Raw genomic sequence first — 20,699 nt, 5'->3', positions numbered from 1 at the left:
AGTTTGGCTTGTAAATATTTTTCTCCTATTTTCTGTGCAGGCTTTGTTATCAAGATTATACTAACCTAATGAGGTTGGCAAAGTGTTTCATTCTCCACCTCCTATTTTCTAGATGAATTTGGGCCGCATTGGAATTATTGCTGTTTGAATGTCTGATAGAAATTGCCAGAGAAGTAATCATAGCTTAAAATTTTCTTTGTGGAAAGATTTTTGAGTACTGATTCAGTGTCTTTAATAATTATATAACTATTGATATTTTCTATTTTTTAAGTCTATTTTGCAAAATTATTTTTTTCTGTATAATTATCCATGTCACCTTGATTTTCTTTTTCTTTCTTCTTCTTCTTTTTTTTTTTTTTTTTTGCGTGTCATCCTTGCGCAGGGGCCATGCTAATCTTCTCTGTATCGTTCCAATTTTAGTATATGTGCTGCCGAAGTGAGCACTTGATTTTCAAATCTATTGACTTACAACTGTTTACAATAGCTTCTTTTAAAAATAAATTTGCAATAAGGTATATTTAATTAAAAAAATAAAATAAATAAAATGTGTAAGTCAAGGAAAAAAATAAAAGTAAGCACTGATCTGTCACAAAAAAAAGAAGGAAAAAGAAATTTGCAGGATATAAAGTGGTGTCTCCTTTTTCTTTCCTGGTAATGGTTATTTGTGCTTTCTTTAATGTTTTCAAAGAACCAACTTAGATTTCTTTATCTTATCTATTACATGTTTGTTTGCCTATTCTATTAATTTTTATCTTATTTTTATTTCTTTATCTCCTTCATTCTACTTTTGTTGGATTTCTTTTAACTTTTTGTATGGATGTTTACTATATTAATTTTCAGACATTTTTAAAATTAATAAACACATGTAATCAACATTTTTTTCTTCTAAATACTGCTTTGACTGCATCACCTCAAGTTTAAGTTGTAATACATTATCATTCAGTTTAGAATACTTCCTAAATTCTGTCATGATTTCTTCTTTGACTTATGGGACAGTTAGAAGTTTATTTCCGTATATTTTCACATTTAAGGTCGTTGTCTTTTATTCTAGAGTAATTCCACTTTGACCAGAGAACATACTATGTGTTATTATAATCCTTTGAAAGCTGTTGGGACTTAACCCTGTGACCCAGTTTATGCTCAAGTTTTGTAAATGTTCCATGTGTGCTTAAAAAAGATATGCATAATGCAGTTGTTAGGTGCAGTGTTCTAAATATACCCATTAAAGGTTTTTCCCCTATTTTATCAGTCATTGATAAAAATGTTAAAATCAACCATCATGAATGTGTATTTGCCTTTTTTTATTTGAGATTTTTTCTTTAGCTTTATACATTTTGGAAACTATGGTATTAGGTGCCCACAAAGTAAAAATTATTGTATCTTCAAGATGAATACAATTCTTTTTATCTATATATATCGGGCCTTTCTATTTCTAACAGTCTTTTGCCTTAATGTCCATTTTAAAATATTTATATAGCTATACAAGTTTTCTTTTTGAATGGTGTTTGTGTTCTATATTTTTCATCTTTTTATTTTCACGTTTTATAGATTTTACGTCTTAGATTTGTCTTTTATAAAGGGCATATAATTAGATTGCAGTATTTTTCCCCAGTGTGAAAATCAGCCTCTTAACTAGAACAGTTAATGCATTTGTATTTCATATAATTGCCTATATATAAGGTTGAAATCCAACATTTTATTTTGTGCTCTCCATTTATCATACTGATTGAATGTTTTGTCTGCTTCCTGGCTTTCTTTTGAAGTGATTCTTTATATTTCTACTTCTACCCATAATATTTCAAAATGCATGCACTTTTCTTTTTTGAGTGATTACTCTGGAAATTATGATATCCCTTCTTAACTTTCTAATGTCTAAATGCAATTGTGGATAAAACACAACAACTTACACTACTTTAATTTTGTTTATTCCCTCCCAACTTCTACATAACTGTTGTGTATTTTAATTCTCTTTTATCCACAGAAGACATTTATTTAGTTAGTTTTTAAAGGTTTCCTAAATACTACAACTTTTTGTTTTCTTTTCAGTCCTTGTTTCTCAGAACCCACATCTAAGCCAGATTTCCTTGTACTTGAAGTATACCCATTAGAATTCCTATTTATTTATTTGTGTGTTTATTTAGGGAGAGAGAGAGTGCTAGCAGGGGAGGGGAAGAGGGAGAGAGAGAATCCCAAGCAGGCTCCATGTCCTGTGTGAGCCCTATGCAGGGCTTGATCTCAGGAACTGTGAGATCATGACCTGAGCAGATATCAAGGGTAGGTCACTTAACTGACTTGAGCCATCCAGGCACCCCTAGAATTTCCTTTAGTTTAAATGTGCTGGTAGTTTGCTCTCTTAGTATTTTGTTTGTCTGAAAATGTCTTTAATTTTGCTTGCATTCTTGAAAGATATTTTCAGTTGGTATAGAATTCTCGGTGGACAGAATGCAGATATCATTCCGTTCTCTTATGGTTTACATTGTTGCTTCAGAACAAGTCAGCAGTTAAGTGATCACATTTTAGAAGATGTTTTTTTATTCTCTGGATGCTTTTGAGACTTTTTATTTCACTTCAGCCTTCTGTAGTCTTGCCGTGATATGTATAGATATGAATACCATTTTTATTTAGCTTGCTGGAATATCTTGGGCTTCTTGGATCTATGGTGTGGTCTCTTTTGTTAGTTTGGAATATTCTGGGTCATTACCTTTTAAAATATTGCCTCTGATATACTCTTTCTTTGCTTTTAAGGACTTCTGAAATGGTATGTGGGGGCTAAGGGAGAGGGTGCAGGGGAAAAAGTATCCTGATTAGGAGATAAGTAACATAGTATTATTGATTAGTAGAAAGTTAATGTTTATTGAGGTCTGACTATACCCCACAAAAATGTTTCACATGTGTGTACTAGTTATCTAGTCAGCTACCCCCAAACCTGGCAATTAAAAACAGTAAGTGTGTATTATTTCACACAAGAGGTGTAGGCGTCCTGGAGTGGCCTAGCTGGGTAGTTCTAGCTCAGGATCTCTCTTAAGATTTAACTTGTTGGTGGGGGTCAGGGAGCAGTCATCTGATGTGTTGACCATGGCTGAAGGATCTGCTTATAAGCTCATACAGTGGTTGCTAGCAGGATGCTTTAGTTCCTTGCTGGCTGTTGAGATATGAGATTCAGTTCATGTCCAGTCTATACTTGTCTCCTATTCAGGACTCTTCAGACCAAAACAGGGCACATACTTAGTATTAGTTACCCTGAAAACAAGGCCAAAATCAGATGACTTTAAAGTAATTAAAAATTATAAAAGAGGCAAAGGTCATTTTTCACTCTTTAGTTTAGTGTTTGGTTTTTAATATCCATCTTTATTAATTTTATCCTGAATGTGCATATGAAATTCTAGGGATCAGAGAAAGATTTCTTATGAATTACTTCACAGTGAGTAATACGTGTGTCAGCCTGCCTTGCATCAGGTCTTATCCCTGGGGCATAGTGATGAAAACCAAGTCACATGTCCTATGTGAGGGCCATACCCTCCTTAAATGAAGATTGAAGGGTAAAGAGGCAGCTGTGACTTCTCCTCCTAGAACGAAGTCCTCGGACATGAAATGGGCCTGAGTCCTAACTCTAATATTTTGTTATGCTGAAAAAAGCTCTCCAGGAGCCAGATAGCCCCACATTTCTACCACCCAAAGTTGTCAAGTTCTACTTTCATCTCTTTTGACACCCAAATACCTAGGAAGATAGTGCTCCAGTCCCCTTGTCATCTTCAGCTATAACCTAGAGCCCATCCTGGGATGTAACAATTCAGCTTTTGGGGAGACAAAAGATGTTTTATTATTCTTTGAATCAGTTGGATTAGGTAAACACATGGCTACAGACCTAATCTTTATGTATGTGAAAATGTTTCTGTGAGAAATGAAAGCAAAAATTCTATATTGTTATAGCTTATGTATACATGGCTCAAGAGGCTAGGGATTTTGATAGGAACACTAAGTCTCGGGAAGTTTTATTTTTTCATAGTTGTACCCCACTGGCTTGAGGAATGAATGTCTGTAGTGGCACCTTGGCCTAAAAAGTGGGTTCTGATATTGGTGTATCTACCTCTTCTGTGTGGATTCTTGGGCTTATTCCTGAAGAGGAAGTACTCTCCCCTGATGATTAAAGATTAAATAAAGTACTTTTTCTGGAATTCTTAGGAAAAATGAAAGTCTTCTAGGCACATCAATGGAAAACACTTTTTTGGGGGGTCAAATCTTTGGTTTCTTTAAGATCCAAGCTTATCACTGCCCACAGAGTCCTTCCTAGAAGGCCAATGGTTAATTACTTATAGAATGATCAAATCTCATTGTGTTAGTCAACTATTCCCGGGGTAATGCTGCATAACAAACAAAGCTACAAACCTTCATGGTTTACAAAACAAATAGTCACTTTTATTTTTTAACATACATACATACATACATACTTATTTATTTATTTATTTATTTATTTATTTATTTATTTATTTTACAGATTTTGTAGGGTTTGGCTGAAATCAGCTGGGCTTGGTTTTAGATTGTAGGTTGGATTCAGGTTTGTTCCACATAACTCCTTGTTCCGGAAAGAGTGACAACTTGTGGCATGTTCTCACCTGGGGTGGCAGGGAAACAAGGAGATGAACAGACAAATAAATTTTCTTAAGGCCTTATCATAGAACTGGCAACTATCACTTTCATCTTCATTCATTGGCCAAAGCCAATCATTTCACCATGCTGAACATCAATGGGTGGGGATGTTGTCTTTGCCTATAATGGGAAATAGTTCATACAGGCTCATGACAATGGGCATGGATGTATGATTCTTTTAAGGTAGGAAGCAAAGTGTCAGGAAAATAGTATAATCCACTAAACTCAAGTTTTGAAGTTTAGGACAGTCTTCCAACTTCAACTCACCAGTGGATGTTTGAAACTGGAACTTACTATTTAGGAGGCATGTGGCAAAGATAGTGAACTGTCCACCAAAAAATGTATGATCTCCCTTCCAGTGAGTGGTGTTTTTGCTTGGAAGCATATACCCAACAGGGAATACATTTCCCATACTTTTGCATCCAGGTGCAGCCATGTTACCAGTTTTTAACAATGGAATGTGAGAAAAAAATAGATGTCACTTGTACTTGAATACACTAGAATGTCTTGTCCACCTCATTTCCCCTTCCACTGGCTAGAAGCAGAGGATGCTGAGATCTCAGAGGAAGGTGAAACCATGAGATCCAAAGAAGCCTTGTTTCCTCAGTCACCCTGTGGAGAAAAGCCACTTGCTATCCAGATATGCCCACCCTAGACTAACATTAATGATGAATATGTTGAGCCTCAGAAATTTTGGAATTTATTTGGTACAACATCTTTGTAACATCTATACTATTCTATGTAATTGAGGGAGACAATTGTTTAAAGTCACATGGCAGCTATGTGAGGTTAACATGAAAAGAATCACCACCTAGACTTAAAATTAGGTTTATCACTTCTAATTATGTTCTGCTGATAAGGAATTGGTTGATGTTAAGGACATTTTTAAAAGCTTTGACTTTGGGTCTAGTTAATATTTAAGGTTTCTTTCAACTTTAAGATTTTATGATTCTGAAGGAGGCCTTTCCATAGTCTTCAGAGTTTATGGAGCAGAAGCAACATTCTCCTTTAAAGTGTCTTATGGGACTCTCTGACAGACAAAAAATGGACAGGAACCCTTTTGTGAGAAAAAGAAGAAGCAAAACTTGGTTTTCATCCTCCAACAATGAACGACAGTGATGCCAGCCCCAGCACCAGAAATGAATTAGAAATCTCTCGTGCAACTACTTTAAGTGGCCTTGAGTAAGTCATTTAAACTCTACGAGCCTTGGTTCCTATCCATAAAATAGAGGTAGAAGAGTGAGTTTACAGCATGATTTTGAAGATTAAATGAACAATTACATATAAATTTCATGGTGTAGAAATTAACACATAAGAATTATGCAATAAATGCCCAATATTATTATTGCTGTTATTCTTGTCTAGGTTAGGTTAGAGGAACAGTCTTCCCCTGGATATAGGCTATATATGTCATTGTGGAGACCTAGATTCATGATAATGAAACCCAAATAACATAGATCTATCACTGCAAATCCACTGGTCTTGGAAATGAAAGGAGAGGGTACTTACACTGTTAACATCTTAATAAATCACAGGACTTGAAATGAATTCTCTGACTTGTCCTAAGTGTACAAGGTAATGCTGAGATACCACATAGGCATATCACATATTTGAGCGATCATTGGGGACTTGTCTGCATTATTTTGCTTTTGATTGCTATCAGAGAAAGCAAAAAAGCCAATGGGACTTTATAATTAAAAAAATTAATGGGATAAATATTAGAAAAAGTTTGAGGGGCACTTGGGTGGCTCAGTTGGTTAAGTGTCTGGCTCTTGGTTTTCGCTCAGGTCATGATCCCATGGTTTTGTGAGTTCAAGCCCTGCATCAGGCTCTGTGCTGACAGTATGGAACTTGCTTGAGATTCTCTCTCTCCCTCTCTCTCTGCCCCTCTGCCACTCACATTGTCTCTGTCTCTCTCAAAATAAATAAATAAACTTAAAGTTTGAGAGTAATAATTCTGATTCACTGTTTCTAATGACCATTGGATTCTGGCTGGCAGAAAGCATTCTCTGCCTGCTTCTTCAGGAGAGCCTCATTGTGCAAAGACTCTGGGCCACATAGTGTGAGTTGCTTATTGAGGGCAGATGGGAGCCACAGGCCTCTTTGTGCCAGGGATGCTCTTAAACATGAGAAGGACTGAATTCTGCTTGGAGATCAATTAGGCAAAGTTAAAAATTCTCTTGAGAGAACATATGGGATCCCTAAACCATATCCAAATAGCCAAATCCTTTCCGGCATTTCCCATGTTAAGGATAATCAGTGCCATTTTCCCGTCTTCTTTGTCTCAATTTAATCTTTTCTTATTAGTGTCAATTGTCACCTTAGGTTATAATTTCTGATATAATTTTTAATTTGTTTTGCATGCATAAGTGGCTTCCCTATATAGACTGCAAAGTCTTCTAGAAAAGATCTATTTCATGTAATTTTAGGGATTTCCAAATGTGACTAGCAAAGAGCTGAATATCAGGAGTTCATTAATAAAGACAAATTTGAAATGAGTTTCCAACCACCTGTGTAGAGGACATAGTGCATTTTTCATTTGGTAAAATTGGGTCATTTTTGAGCTTTTAAGGCAATATTGAAGGTCTCTTAAGGATGCAAATTCTGAATTAGCATTTCTATTTTGTCCTAACTCAGCTGCACAAGATCCCTGAGTTGCCCACCAGGTATAATGAGAACTTTTGTGGAACTGTGGGAGTTGAGCAAAAGAAAAGTTAACTTGGAAAGTTCTTGACTCTCTGAGTTCAACTCTGAATGACAAATACCAGAGTCAATATTTTCCAAACTGCCAGCAATAAGCATTTTCAAAAGCTTAATTAAAAAAAAAAACTGTGCCAGTTTAAAAGATGTAATTTGAACATAAGGCACATGCGGTAGTGAAGTCTAGTAGATAACATTTTGTGTGTGAAATATTTTTGTAAAAGCAGGAGAGATGGTAGGAAGAGGAAAATGAGCTTTCCAATCAGGCGTGTTCAAAAGACTCTAATTCTACTGTCTTGGTGATTTATTTTCTCTAATGTACACATCCTTTGAAGAGGATACTTGGTTTAGAAGGAGAAGGAAAATTCATTTTATAGTGTGAGATTTCTCTGAAAACCTGTTTCCCTATTGACCCAGAAACTTTATTTCACTCCCCCCTTCAGTTCTAAATTATCTTTAACTACTAGGACATTAAAAAAAGCATAGTGTATTAAGAGTCACCTTGATTAAAGAAGAATGATTGGGTCAGATTTTGCCTCTACGTTCCTGGGCATATTTTTAGGAACTGATTTGCTACCAGATTTGTATCTTCTGTTGACTCCTTGGGTGATACAATTTATTATGTCCATAAATGGAAGACTGGGGGCATTTCCAACTAGTTAACCAGTCCACAGTCATTTCATTGCATGACAGTCCTTGATCGAACAGTGAGGAAAGCAATTATGATCTACAAAGAAAACAGATAATTGCCATGCTGATGACTAACAAGGCACAGTCTCCTTATAGGGTCAGGGGGTACATAGATGGCATGCTGGGATCTGCTTTCTCAGGTTAAGATGCACTCTTGTTTAGGTAACACCTATCAACTCTGTGTGTTTTATGATTCTGTCTGAAGTTTGAAGAAAGAGATACTAACAGTGGAAAGGAAATTGAATTTGATGTTGAAAAGAGTCATTTGAAGGAAGTATCAGGGACAATAAGAAACAACTTGTATTGGTAAAATGAACATGTGGATAGAAAGCTAACTTCGTGCTTCCAAAAATCTCTAGCTATTGATTGGTGCAATAGCTGTAAATTTCTTGGCTGATTACAATCAGCAAGTTTTTTTTCCCCATAGGACAATAATAGTCTCAATTGAAAAGTCTATAAGCAAGTTAGTTTGGACATTTAAACATGGCTCTTAGCTATGCAAATAATGAATTTATGTCTTGCAAAAAACTGAGTGAGGCATTGTCTTTTCTTTTGCTACTTCTCTCTCTCTCTCTCTCTCTCTCTCTCTCTCTCTCTCTCTCTCTCATGCCTAACCCCTACCAAACATTTAGCTTGAAGTTTGGTTATCTAATTCTTTTTGCTATCCATTTTACAAAACAAATTAATTTTATAGTTTCTTTCATTGCACTTCAGTCAAGCTTGTCTTAAAGTAAGGACAGTGTTATTTAAGATTTCCTTCTGTCATGTGGGACTAATTGGTCTAATTCATTATGTAAAAAACTATAAGGGCTATGAGACAAATGAGGTAATGTATTTTGAACACTAGTGTAATTGCTAATGAGATCTAATGTGAGTAAACTGCCTGTAACTTAAGTGTTTCAGCATGATGGATATGTTACACTTTACTAAGGAAAGAGCTGAAATAAGTTATGGCACCAGTTAGCAATGCGCTTATAGATAAAAACACAGAGCAAAGGACAATATAATTAAATTAAAATATTTTGCTTTAAGGTTAATTTTTTTGATGTGTGGTGTTTTTCTAACATGTTGGATTTGAATAAAATACTAGCTCATGACCAAATGCTACTTTTAGTGGCCTTTAGACCAATGTAGCAGCACATTAATTTTGAGTATGGTGTTTCCAGAATGATTGCTATTATAACAGAGCTAAGGTCCAGAGAAACTTATGGTGTTTACATCAGTCACAATTGGGAAGATTTCCATTCCATTGTGTGGTAATAAACCTGGGATGACAATTTACAAATAGTGCATAATCTATATCCTTGAAGGGATTGGGAGACAGGTGCAGGGGTTTCTGTCGCTATAGTTGTGTCCACAATTTTCTTCTTGATAACACAGACATGTATGAATTAACAACATAAACTAGGGTAGGAACAGGGATGTTTGTCCCAATATGGGAAACAAAGGAAGATGTTCAACCAAATAGGCAAGGCATAGAATCCATGAGGACTTAACAATCTCTAGGAATGGTCAGGAAAATAGTCAGCATTCACAACTCCTATATGAGGTATTGGTGGGTCCCAACTAGTGATTTATGTATAAAAATAGGGACCTAGTAATGTGACGTTCAAAGACTAGATGGGCCAAATATTGGTGGACACCCAGTCCCAAACTTTGGACCATTTGGAGTTAATAAAATGTCTCTGGGTTTTAACTCAGGAAACTGGCATGAGTTAGGTGGGATTCAAGTTGTAGGAAAGAATTGGAAAATAGATTTATTAGAGTACAACCTTAGAGTAGAGATGAAAGCTAGGGGATTATCCTATGAAGTATGGGTCTTGGTTGGGAGCTCAAACATATAGGTCCTGTTATCAAAATGAGTTCCTGTGCTCAAGTGGAAAAATTTCAGCTGATATTTGGGAATCCATGTGGGAAGGCAAGGGTTAGCACTTCAGGTTTAGGCTACAGTAAAGATAATTCAGAGAGCAAAACCATAAAATGGAAATTCTATCAGTGAAGATACCTTCCCTGTCTTCTCATTGCTGCCTCTCTTGTGCCTAGAATAGAGGTGTATAGCAGGTGTATAGCAGGTGTATAGCAGGTGCTCATTGTATGTTTTTAAAGGAATAAATAGGGGATACAGAGTTTTAAATACATATAAAATTATTTAAGTAGTGCAACTTAGGTACGGCTTACCTTAGTCAAGACTGAATCAGGATGTGAGAAAGTCCTTCTTTATCTGACAGGGAAACCAGTGGGTTCACAGGGAACTTGGAGAAGGCAAGTATAAGATGGGGAAGAGAGAGAGTGGCTGGCCCAGCCAGTGGTAGAGCTTCCTCCTTCAGCATCTCCTTATCTCAATCACCAGGGTCATTGTCATTCCTTGATAACTAACATAGGGAGCCATTTAAATTTTCTTAGTATTTTAATAGTAAATTAGATTAAATTCCTACCTAAGCACTATGTGAGACCACTCTCATATCCCAGGAATAATTATGTATAACTCAAACAAAATTGGTTGTAAACTGGCTCTCTTCCTTCATCTCACCTGTGTTGCCTCTTGCTGGAGCCAGTCCTTAGGGTGCTGAGGTGGGAGGGACACTTGTTGGCTATATACCATTTTGAACCTCTTCAACTAAATCAAATGACTTAGGGGAAGATCTATTTTTCAAGGAATATGCCACAGGTTCACAAAATGCGTACAAGTATATAATATAAACTGGCTGCTTTATAAATGCTTGATAACAATTATAAAGAAAAAAATATTGTATAGATCATCCTGAGGCAATCTGTAAGTCATGTGTCTAAACACAAGAATTTTCAGGGAAATCCTTTCTTGACAGTTTAGAGCAATGGATTAACAGGAAATAGGTAATTTTACTTGGATCAATGGAAACTGACTAGAAAAAAGTTACTAAAAATATACTAAAATGGAAAATATAATAAAAATCATGCCAGAAAAGAAACTCATATGGTGAAAAACTCTCAAATATGAAAGCAGCCGAACTTATAATATGGTATCTGATAATGCAATTATTTATATCCTTTGCTGTCTGATCTCTCCCTATGTAAAGCTTAGTAACCAATAGATTTAGCTTTTTTAACATCCCTCTCTATCTGAAACCAATACCTAAGCACTAGTAATGTATACTCAGGAACTGACTATTTTCACACAGACAGGGGGTATTTGTATATATGTACAGTTATGACAATTTTAGTTGATATCAGTGATATTCCCCAGAACATTCTCTTCAGTCTGGAGGGCACAGAAATTAACAAAAATAATGACCACAGTTAGTCTCTGGCTTAACATCCATGTCTTGAGTGCTTAGAAACACAGCTCTGCTGAGTTCTACTCTTGGGTTTGGGGATTCCTTCCACTATATGAATAGGCCTTTGCTCCCAATTCACTGTGGGTAACAGATCATCCCAGCAATATCTTAGTGATCCACTTGACTGCATGTGGTGGTCATTACTTACTAGTGTTCTCTGTAGTCATACCTCTTTCACAGATTTTCTTTCCCAATTTGTGTCAGAAACTGATAATGCCCTCCAATATCTATTTGATCCTAGCAAAAATCCACCTAGCAAGAAATTACATTTCTTAGCCTCTTGCACCTTGATGTTTATCATGTGACTACTTTTTGGATGAGATGGGATTGAGAGAGATTTGCTCTATTTCTGTTTTTCTGGTTGCTTTCCATTCCTTTCCCCCCCCCCCCCCTCACTTCTTTTTGCCTGGGAAGTAGTGATAACCAGAACTGTCACCTCACACCCAAAGATGGAAGGCATATGTTAAGGACGGTAGAATTCCTCCATTTTTTTTTTTCTGAAATGTTCACCTCTAGGCTGTTGTTGAGAAAGATTCTAATTTAATCCATTGTAATAGGGGATTCTTTCTTATAGAAGCTTGGCCTGAACCACAGAAGCAGTTTCTCCCAGGGAGTTATGTGTCTTTTAACCAAGTATCAGACTATAGCAACACTTGCTAGACTTGAAGCTTTGAGTCATTTTAATGTTTTCGTGGTTTTGATTTCTTCTATCCCCGGTGAGCCTGTGGACCAGTGCATCTCTTTCTTTCTCTTGGGAGTTCATGATGCCAACCCAGCTCCTCCATGAAACCAGTTTTATTTTCACTTCTGAATAGACTGATTTCTCTGAACTTGGTGACAAGCTTGCCTGCATGCCTTCAGCCTTCTCTGTGGGGGATTTGCTATGCAGAGCTCATCAGCTGTCTCCCCCTTTAGGACCTTGCACTTGTGCTCGGTGTCTGTAATGCTTTTTCTCCAGATATTTGCACACTACAGTTTTTCTTCCATTACCCTGTCATATTTCCTTATAGCATTTTCCATTATCTAGATTTATTTAGTTGTTTACATGTTTATTCTACTTAGAATAAACAGTTTGAGCACAGAGGATTCATTTATCTTGGTCACTGGTATATATCCCTACTTCCTAGAACTGTGTCGCATAGAAGGTAAGTGTTTAACAAATATTAGTTGAATAACTGCATCTCTTAAAGGACATTAAGGTTATAAAATTATGGCATCCTCAAGCAGGTAGAAAGAAGTCTCAAGCTAGTACACAAAATAATAGTCTAGAGTCAAATTCCAACTGGATCTGCGAAGTTTCCAAAGTTTTCTTTTATGAATAGCAGCTTATACTTATCAATTTGTGGAACCTGAAGATACCACACAGAGAGATTTAGGTATGCAAAGTTTTAGAAATGAAACAAATAATAATATCTGGGAAAACAGTGGGTGTATGTCTATGTAATAATGAAACAAATTATAATTTTAATATCAATTTTCTTATTTGCATAAAGAAATAGACCAAGCTATGCCAGAGAAATTTGAAAAAAAATCCTCTTTTTCCTAATATGTGCACTTGTTCAGTTTGAACTGGTTATGGTATCTTTCCCTTCAATCTTTTGTCTCTGCATCATTTCATCAGGATTTAAGTCATCTTGGTTCCAGTGGTCTATTTAATGTACTACTCCTACCTCTATTCCTAGCTCTAGCTCTAGCTCTAACTCTAGCTCTACTTAGATTTCTACTCCTGGGGCGCCTGGGTGGCGCAGTCAGTTAAGCGTTCGACTTCAGCCAGGTCACGATCTCACGGTCCGTGAGTCCGAGCCCAGCGTCAGGCTCTAGGCTGATGGCTCAGAGCCTGGAGCCTGTTTCCGATTCTGTCTCCCTCTCTCTCTGCCCCTCCCCCGTTCATGCTCTGTCTCTCTCTGTCCCAAAAATAAATAAACGTTGAAAAAAAAATAAAAAAAAAAAAGATTTCTACTCCTACTTCTACTTATAGAAGGGGTTTGATATGGAAGTCCTGGTGCTTACCTATTTTGGTGATGCTAATTTGCTGACTTGAAATTGTTAATAGTGTCTCTATCGGTACTTTTAGTTTCTTTGATTGGCCTTGTCTTTACTTTCTGGTAAGCAGCAGTTGTGGGTTGAATAGTGTCCCCCTAAAATGTGCATTCATCCAGAATCTCAGAAATAGTATCTTTGCAGATATAATTAAGGTAAAGATTGAGATGAGATCATAGTGGATTAGAGTAGACCCGAAATTCAATGGCAGTGTCCTTGTAAGAGGCAGAAAAAGAACACGGAGAAGATTATGTGGAAGGGGAGCAGAGATTGGAGTGATGTGTCTACCAGCCACAGAACACCAGAGATTGCTGCCAGCCACCAGAAGCTGGAGGTGAGGCATGGAATGGTGAGGCATAGAAGCCAGAGGTGAGGCTCATGGAGCCTCCAGAGGGAAGCAACCCTGCTGACGTCTTGATTTCAGACTTCTGGCCTCCAGAACTGAAATGAAATACCTTTTTATTGTGTTCAGCCATCTAGCTTGTGGCAATTTGTTATATAACAGCTTTAGGACACTACCACAGTATCTTCCTGGCTCATCAGGCAACAGCCTGAGCTGTGCCTTTGGTAGAGCAAGCCATTGCTGTTACTTAGACTCTGTTGATTCTAATTTGCCTTCCCCAAGGCTTTTCAAAATACAAACTACATACTAGCTACTTTTGGAAACAGCCACATTCTTTTAAGCTGTGATAGACAGTAGAATCAATTATAGTATAAATTCAGACTTCTCTTATCTAATTCCTTGATTCATGATTTTGTGAAAATATATCAGATATACTTAACCCTTCATTATTTCTGGTAATGGGTAGGTATGAGAGAATTAAAACATGAATTCAAAACTTGATTTTTAACCTATGACTTTCTTAAAGTGATTTTTGAAATTACAAGGCCAGCTGTGTCCAGTGTGGTACCAGAAATCCTAACGCAGCACTTAAAAGAACATGGGCTCCATAACTTGTCATTTTCTCTATTTAATTTCTGCTGAAGAATTTTACTGTATCCTTTGGGTATCTCTATTTCATTCATTAATGAGTCCTGGGGATATGAAATGAATGATGGGACTAAACTGTCAGGCAGGAGAGAAATACTGTGGATTTTTTCCCCTGTGTGATATTGCTGTTTTCATCTTAACTCTCTTGCTTCAGGTCCCTGTCATGTTAGCCCTATATTTTCAAAAAAGGACTAAATAGAAGCTTACTGTTAATTTATTTTGGTTTCCTACTTAGTGTTAACTCATTCCCACTTTCATTGTTAGATTTTAGGCTCTTATTCTAAATTTGTTGGCAGGTTATAATGAACTGCTTTAAATTATAATGATTTGGGCGTTTAGGCCTTTTGGGTGAATTATTAATATGAATGATAGAGGAAAAGAAAGCCTATTATTTAGTTTTATTTTTGATAACTCTCTATGAAGCATTTCTTAAGTAAATGTTAGGATGCAATATAAAAGGCAAAGTAATTTGCATTTAATAGTCCATGTTCTAGCTTTTGGAAATGTCTGCATATATTTTGTTGCTTTTTTTTATAGACATAGATTGCTGTTTCACTTTAGAGTAGCCCCATAATTCACTTAAATGAAAGGTTTGCATTCTGTTTTACTTGGAGCAGAGAGAGAAGCCAACTTTCACATTGGTATGTTGACTATGTGTTTCAGATCTCTGCGATACACTTGTTCATTCATTCAACATATGTTTTTATTGGTTAATTTTAAGTGCCAGAGCTTCAACTATAACCACACTTAACTTAAACCTACCTTACCTTTTTCCCCAATCCATCCATCAGTTTTGTGTACCTTATTAATAAGACTGGTGGCATTGTTACACACAAGATTGTTGAAAATAGAAACCTTCAGCTAATCCTCAGTTTGCCTTTTGCCTTGCATTTTTACATCTGTTTGGTCACCAATTCCTGTTGATTCCACCTTCTAAGTATCAGATTTTGCCTTTCTCCTTAGCTCTGCTGTGCATTTCTTAGTTTGGGCCCATCATCTCTGTTGCTTTATTAACAAATCCCATCTAAGGCTACCATTCCCTTCCCAGCTAGATACTTCCTAGTATCTTCCTGTAATTAGGAGAGTATTTATGAGCTCTTAAATCACTGGACTTTTTCATTTGAAAAAGAGACTTCTTTTATTTGAAACTTGGCTTTGTTGAGAGATGAAAGGGTTTTCTAGATTCAGAAATCTCTCTTTAAAAAAGTTTTTTTTAAATGTTTATTTTATTTTTGAGACAGAGAAAGGCAGAATGTGAGTGGGGGAGGGGCAGAGAGAGAGGGAGACACAGAATCTGAAGCAGGCTCCAGGCTCCAAGCCATCAGCACAGAGCCTAATGCAGGGCTTGAACTCACAAACTGTGAGGTCATGACCTGAGCTGAAGTCGGATGCTCAACCAACTGAGCCACCTAGGTGCCCCGATTCAGAAATATCTCTTAATGATTGGGCCTTTACACACTTTTTTTTAAAAAAGTTTATGTATTTATTTAGAGATAGAGAGCTGGGGAGGGACAGACAGAGAGGGAAGGAGAGAGAGAGAGAGAGAGAGAGAGAGAATCTCAATCAGGATCTGTGCTGTCAGCATAGAGCCTGACGTGGGTCTCGAATCCATGAACCATGAAATCATGACCTACACTGAAATCAAGAGTCAGATGCTTAACGGACTGAGCCACTCAGGTGCCCTAGCCTTTACACACTTTTTGTCCAGCCAGACCAAATAGCATCATAAAATTTTACCTTCTTATGGGCATCAATTGCTGTCTTACTTACTGTTAGTTGAACCTCATAATTCACTTAAATGAATGAGTATCCAGTCTGTTTTACTGAGAAAAAGAAGATAAGTCAACTTCTGACACTGGCATATTGACTCTACATTTCATACCACACTGCTTGGAAAACCACCTGGAGAGAAGAGAAGGGCAGGAACTGCGATATGAATGTCCAAGTTCCTACCTTATGGTTGCAACTAATGTGATGTGAAAATTCTAGGACAACTCACATAGATTTTGAGGAATGATGGAAAGCTGGAACTAGTGCCCTTCCTTCCTGAGTATGCTTGGAGAAACTGCAAGTCTCATGAAGAATGCCCTTGTCAAACATTGGACTGGGATGCTGGAGGAAAGTATTGAGACCAATAGACTGGTATAATCTTCCCAGTTACCCATGGTCAGAATGTGGTTGCAAGAGACCAAGAAGTTCCCATCTGTCCCAGTGGGGGTATGTGAAAGTTTAGAGGGCACAGGTAAAAATAGGTGTAGTGCAGGTTGGGATGAGATAGTCAGTGGCATGGTACCCCAAAAGACCAGAAGCTTCTGCACTTCAGTTCACATCAGTACAATAATCTCATGGAGGTTGGCAAGCACTCAGAAGAAAGCATGCTAACTAGAGACGTGTCTTCCTGCCTTCTTGAAAAGCTCCAGGGTCTTGCTCCCAGGGGCAAACCCAGAACTGAGGAGGCAGAGAAGAGACTTCTAAAGATGAGAATCAGCTCTTATAGGGAGTTTAAACTTGAATTGGTTCAAAAGTGTGGCATTTTTAAGCCAGAAGAAACCAAATTATTCTTAACTGGCACGTTTTTATTCTTTTGTCATCAGCTAGAATGAAGATTCATAGGGAATGAAAAAGCTGTTTTCTTGTCCTTCCCTCCACCACAGATCTGAGCAAATCTGAATAAATTTAGACCCAACTACAATTTACCATATGCACACCTCCACAGGATCCCTCTTACCCGTAAGTATAAAAGTCATACTCCTTTGTGGGCCCTACACAAGTCCTCTATTCTCATCTCCCAACACTGCCATTCTTAATCCCTGCATTCCAGATGCCCTGAAATTCCCCCTAAATCTGGAACCCAAAGTTTCTTCACTCTTTTGTGGCCCCGTATATGCCCTTTGTAGACCTTGGGTGTCCATTCCTGCACTGCACATGGTAAATGCCAACTCATTTGTCAAGACTTAAAGAAAACAACATTGTCTTCTTTGCACTTCCATTACTGCATTTATATTTTCTTCCAGCTCTGGTTTTACATACTTACCTGCGACCACATGAGGCCAGCCCACTTTTGAGTGTTAGGTAGGCAGACAAAACACCACCAACAATGGTTTTTGAATGAATTAACTAATGGCACTCCTAAAAGTTTGTAACAGAATTGTCTTGTGTTTACATTGCTTTTCCTCTTAAATGCCCCATTGAACTTCTCTTTATGCTTGTCAAATAATTAGTTTTAGCTCCAATCTCTTAGTCACAAAACCAGTAAAGCTATGGTTAGCAAAATTTTAACTCAGATAAAAGCATTTAAATGTGTGACACTAATGGCCATTAATATTCTCTCTGTAAAACACTTCTTGATTTAAAATAAATATTTTCAAGTTAATCATCATTTAATAAAATTCATATTACTTAAAGCTTTGTGCTTTGACCCTGACTAAAGATGAAAGGTTTAAATCTTATTTTGGGGTAGATGTATGCATGACCTCTCAGAATAAACTTCTATCCTTAAATGAAATAAACCAGATTTAATTATAGAAGGAAGAAAGCAGAGTGAATAGTTTAACAAAATGTGATCCTTCAATATGTTCCACAGTATAGCCTCAGAGTAAAAAAGAAAAATAAGTCCCAGGAAACTTGGCATTAGGACTTATTTTTAAAATTCCTGGCTCTAAGAATAGTGAAAAAACAAACAAACAAACAAACAAACAAACAAAAGAAAAAACAACACTGGCTTACATAAACCAGATCATAACTGTGTTTCTGAAAAAGTATCTACAGAGACCACTTTCAATCACTGAGTTAATGTTATACATTTTGTATATATGTATATGTGCATTCTAAAAGAACTCAAATGATAGGAGTAAACTTAATCCTGTAGTATTTTTAAAAATTTTTTTTAAATGATTATTTATTTTTGAGAGAGAGACAGTGTGAGCAGGGAAGGGGCAGACAGAGACAAGGAGACAGAATCCAAAGCAGGCTCCAGGCTCTGAGCTGTCAGTACAGAGCCCGAGGCGGGGCTCGAACCCAAGAACCACGAAATCATGACCTGAGCTGAAGATGGAGGCTTAACCAACTAAGCCACTCAGGGGCCCCAGTTCTGTAGTATTCTAAAGGACACAGTGTTTACAGCCAGAAAACCTGAGTCTTAATCCCATATTTACTATTAGTTACCTATATAACCTTAAGCAACTTAACTTCTCTAGGGAACGGAGTGTGACAGTTCACGTCATGAGTTGTATTTTGTTGGCATCTAAATCAAAACCTCAAAGTAACAGATTAAAGAAGGCAACTAAAAGCAGAGACTGGAGAAATATAAAATGGAAAGAATAATGGGGCGCCTGGGTGGCTCAGTCGGTTAAGCGGCCAACTTCGGCTCAGGTCATGATCTCGCGGTCTGTGAGTTCGAGCCCCGCGTCGCGCTCTGTGCTGACAGCTCTGAGCCTGGAGCCTGTTTCAGATTCTGTGTCTCCCTCTCTCTGACCCTCCCCCGTTCATGCTCTGTCTCTCTCTGTCTCAAGAATAAATAAACGTTAAAAAAATTAAAAAAAATGGAAAGAATAAAATTAAAAGGGTAAATGGCATCTATTTCAAAACCCAGGCAGTAGGCAAGCAATCTGAATTTGTGAAAAAACAAACAAATAAATAAACAAAACCATACCTCATATTTTCAATAAAGCTATACGCCATCTCAGTTTCTTCTCTTGAAACGTAATAACATGTTTTCAGACAGGGCAACATTTTCAAATTTTTATTTGAAATAAAAATTTCAACCTGGCCTCATGTGGTAGCAGGTAAGTATGTAAATTTATTTTCAAATTAAAAATCTAGGTCAGTTCTAAAGTGTATATATATAATATTTTTATTTGTGTTATATATGTATATATGTACTTCATGTATATATATGCTATATTCCAGTTATTATGAATTTTGTGTTGAAAATTCTAAGGTCACAGTAACATATCCATTCTTTTATAATCTTACTTTCTCATTTTGTTTCTTTTTCTTTTTTTTTTTTTTTAACTTTATAGTCTAAGCAGGGGAATGCAAGTGGAGGATGTGTCCCCCTGTAGTGGGCTAGATAATGGATCCATTTGGGTGAAGGAAGAAAGCATTTTAATTTCTACTAATATTTATTTTTGTGTCATTTTTCTAATTTATGTTTAAAGTAAGTTTTACAATATTAATAATAATATAGGGTAGTCCACATATAACAACTTCAATAGAGAATACACATAAATTGTGAGTACGTGATTGAAAGATTTGTACTGATAGTGCTATGTACAGGAGCTAAAATCTCTTCTGGGAGAGATGCCAGCCAGTAAAGATTTCTTTCCTTCTGAGATCGATCTATCAATGTATCTATCTAGATATACATCTACTTTATATATTCATGTTTTATTGTAAACTTTAAATATAGTCAATAAAGGAAATTTGAATAATACAAAAATACATAAGAAGACAGGTAAATGGCATAATATTCACGTTTCCCCATCCTTTTACTTATACACAGTGTTCTTTCAAAATCATAATATCATAAAAAAAACTAATATAATTGTACATGTCCAGGGTAAGTCACATAAAGATGAAAAACTTCCCAAACTATCTATGATTATTTCTTTGGAGAATTGAATGAGTTGTTGTAACACTCTTTTAGTTTCTGTTAGAATGTACTTTTAGAAAGTGAAGGCTCCTGTTATTTGACTAGGTTAGCATCCTAGATTACAATACATCTCAGAAATATTACTTATGGGATGGTACATAAGCTTGCAATAGAAAGAAGCGACTTTCTTAGTCAATCCTAGAAAAATAATCAGAACCAGGCTGACCAGTAATTGAAGCAATTAACACTTATGTGCTCAATGTACCTAACTCCAACAGCAAGAACTAGAACTCTTGATCGTTATTTCTACATGCGGTATATAAGCCTGGTTCCCAGATGAGCATGTCTTTTGCTCGTTTTTGCTCGTTGTGGTTTTGGTTGGTGTTGACATTAGGGCATCCTGCTTTTCAGACATAATAAAGATATTTTGGTGAGGAAGAGTAGTTTCTTTTGACTTTTACTTGTACTTTCCTCTCCTAGAAAAGGGAACTTGGCTCTCATTCTCCTTTATTCATGCATGTATTTAATGCAATAAATATTTAAGTGATTCAAATGTACAAAGCACTATGCCAGATATAATCTGGATATCCTGGACAACCTTTTCTCTCTGCATTTTACTTTCAAAATGTCTTGACTTGCTATTTTCCATGGACTTTGCTATGTATCTTATTAGCATCCTATGAGCATGAAATTTACCTATCTGAGCTCTCTTGAGAATAAATGT

General features: G+C 36.6%; 1 non-coding gene across 1 annotated transcript; it reads right to left on the bottom strand.

The window, feature by feature from the left end:
* Positions 1-337: 337 nt before the first annotated feature.
* Positions 338-444, bottom strand: LOC113599027 (U6 spliceosomal RNA). The gene has a single exon (XR_003419766.2). It is a non-coding gene; the product is annotated as a U6 spliceosomal RNA (small nuclear RNA).
* Between the last annotated feature and the right edge of the window lie 20,255 nt (positions 445-20,699).

Source organism: Acinonyx jubatus, chromosome B2 (genome assembly GCF_027475565.1).
Source record: "Acinonyx jubatus isolate Ajub_Pintada_27869175 chromosome B2, VMU_Ajub_asm_v1.0, whole genome shotgun sequence".
Taxonomy (NCBI): Eukaryota; Metazoa; Chordata; class Mammalia; order Carnivora; family Felidae; genus Acinonyx; species Acinonyx jubatus.
Note: the sequence above shows the minus strand (reverse complement) of the source record. Positions and strands in the feature narration are given on the sequence as shown.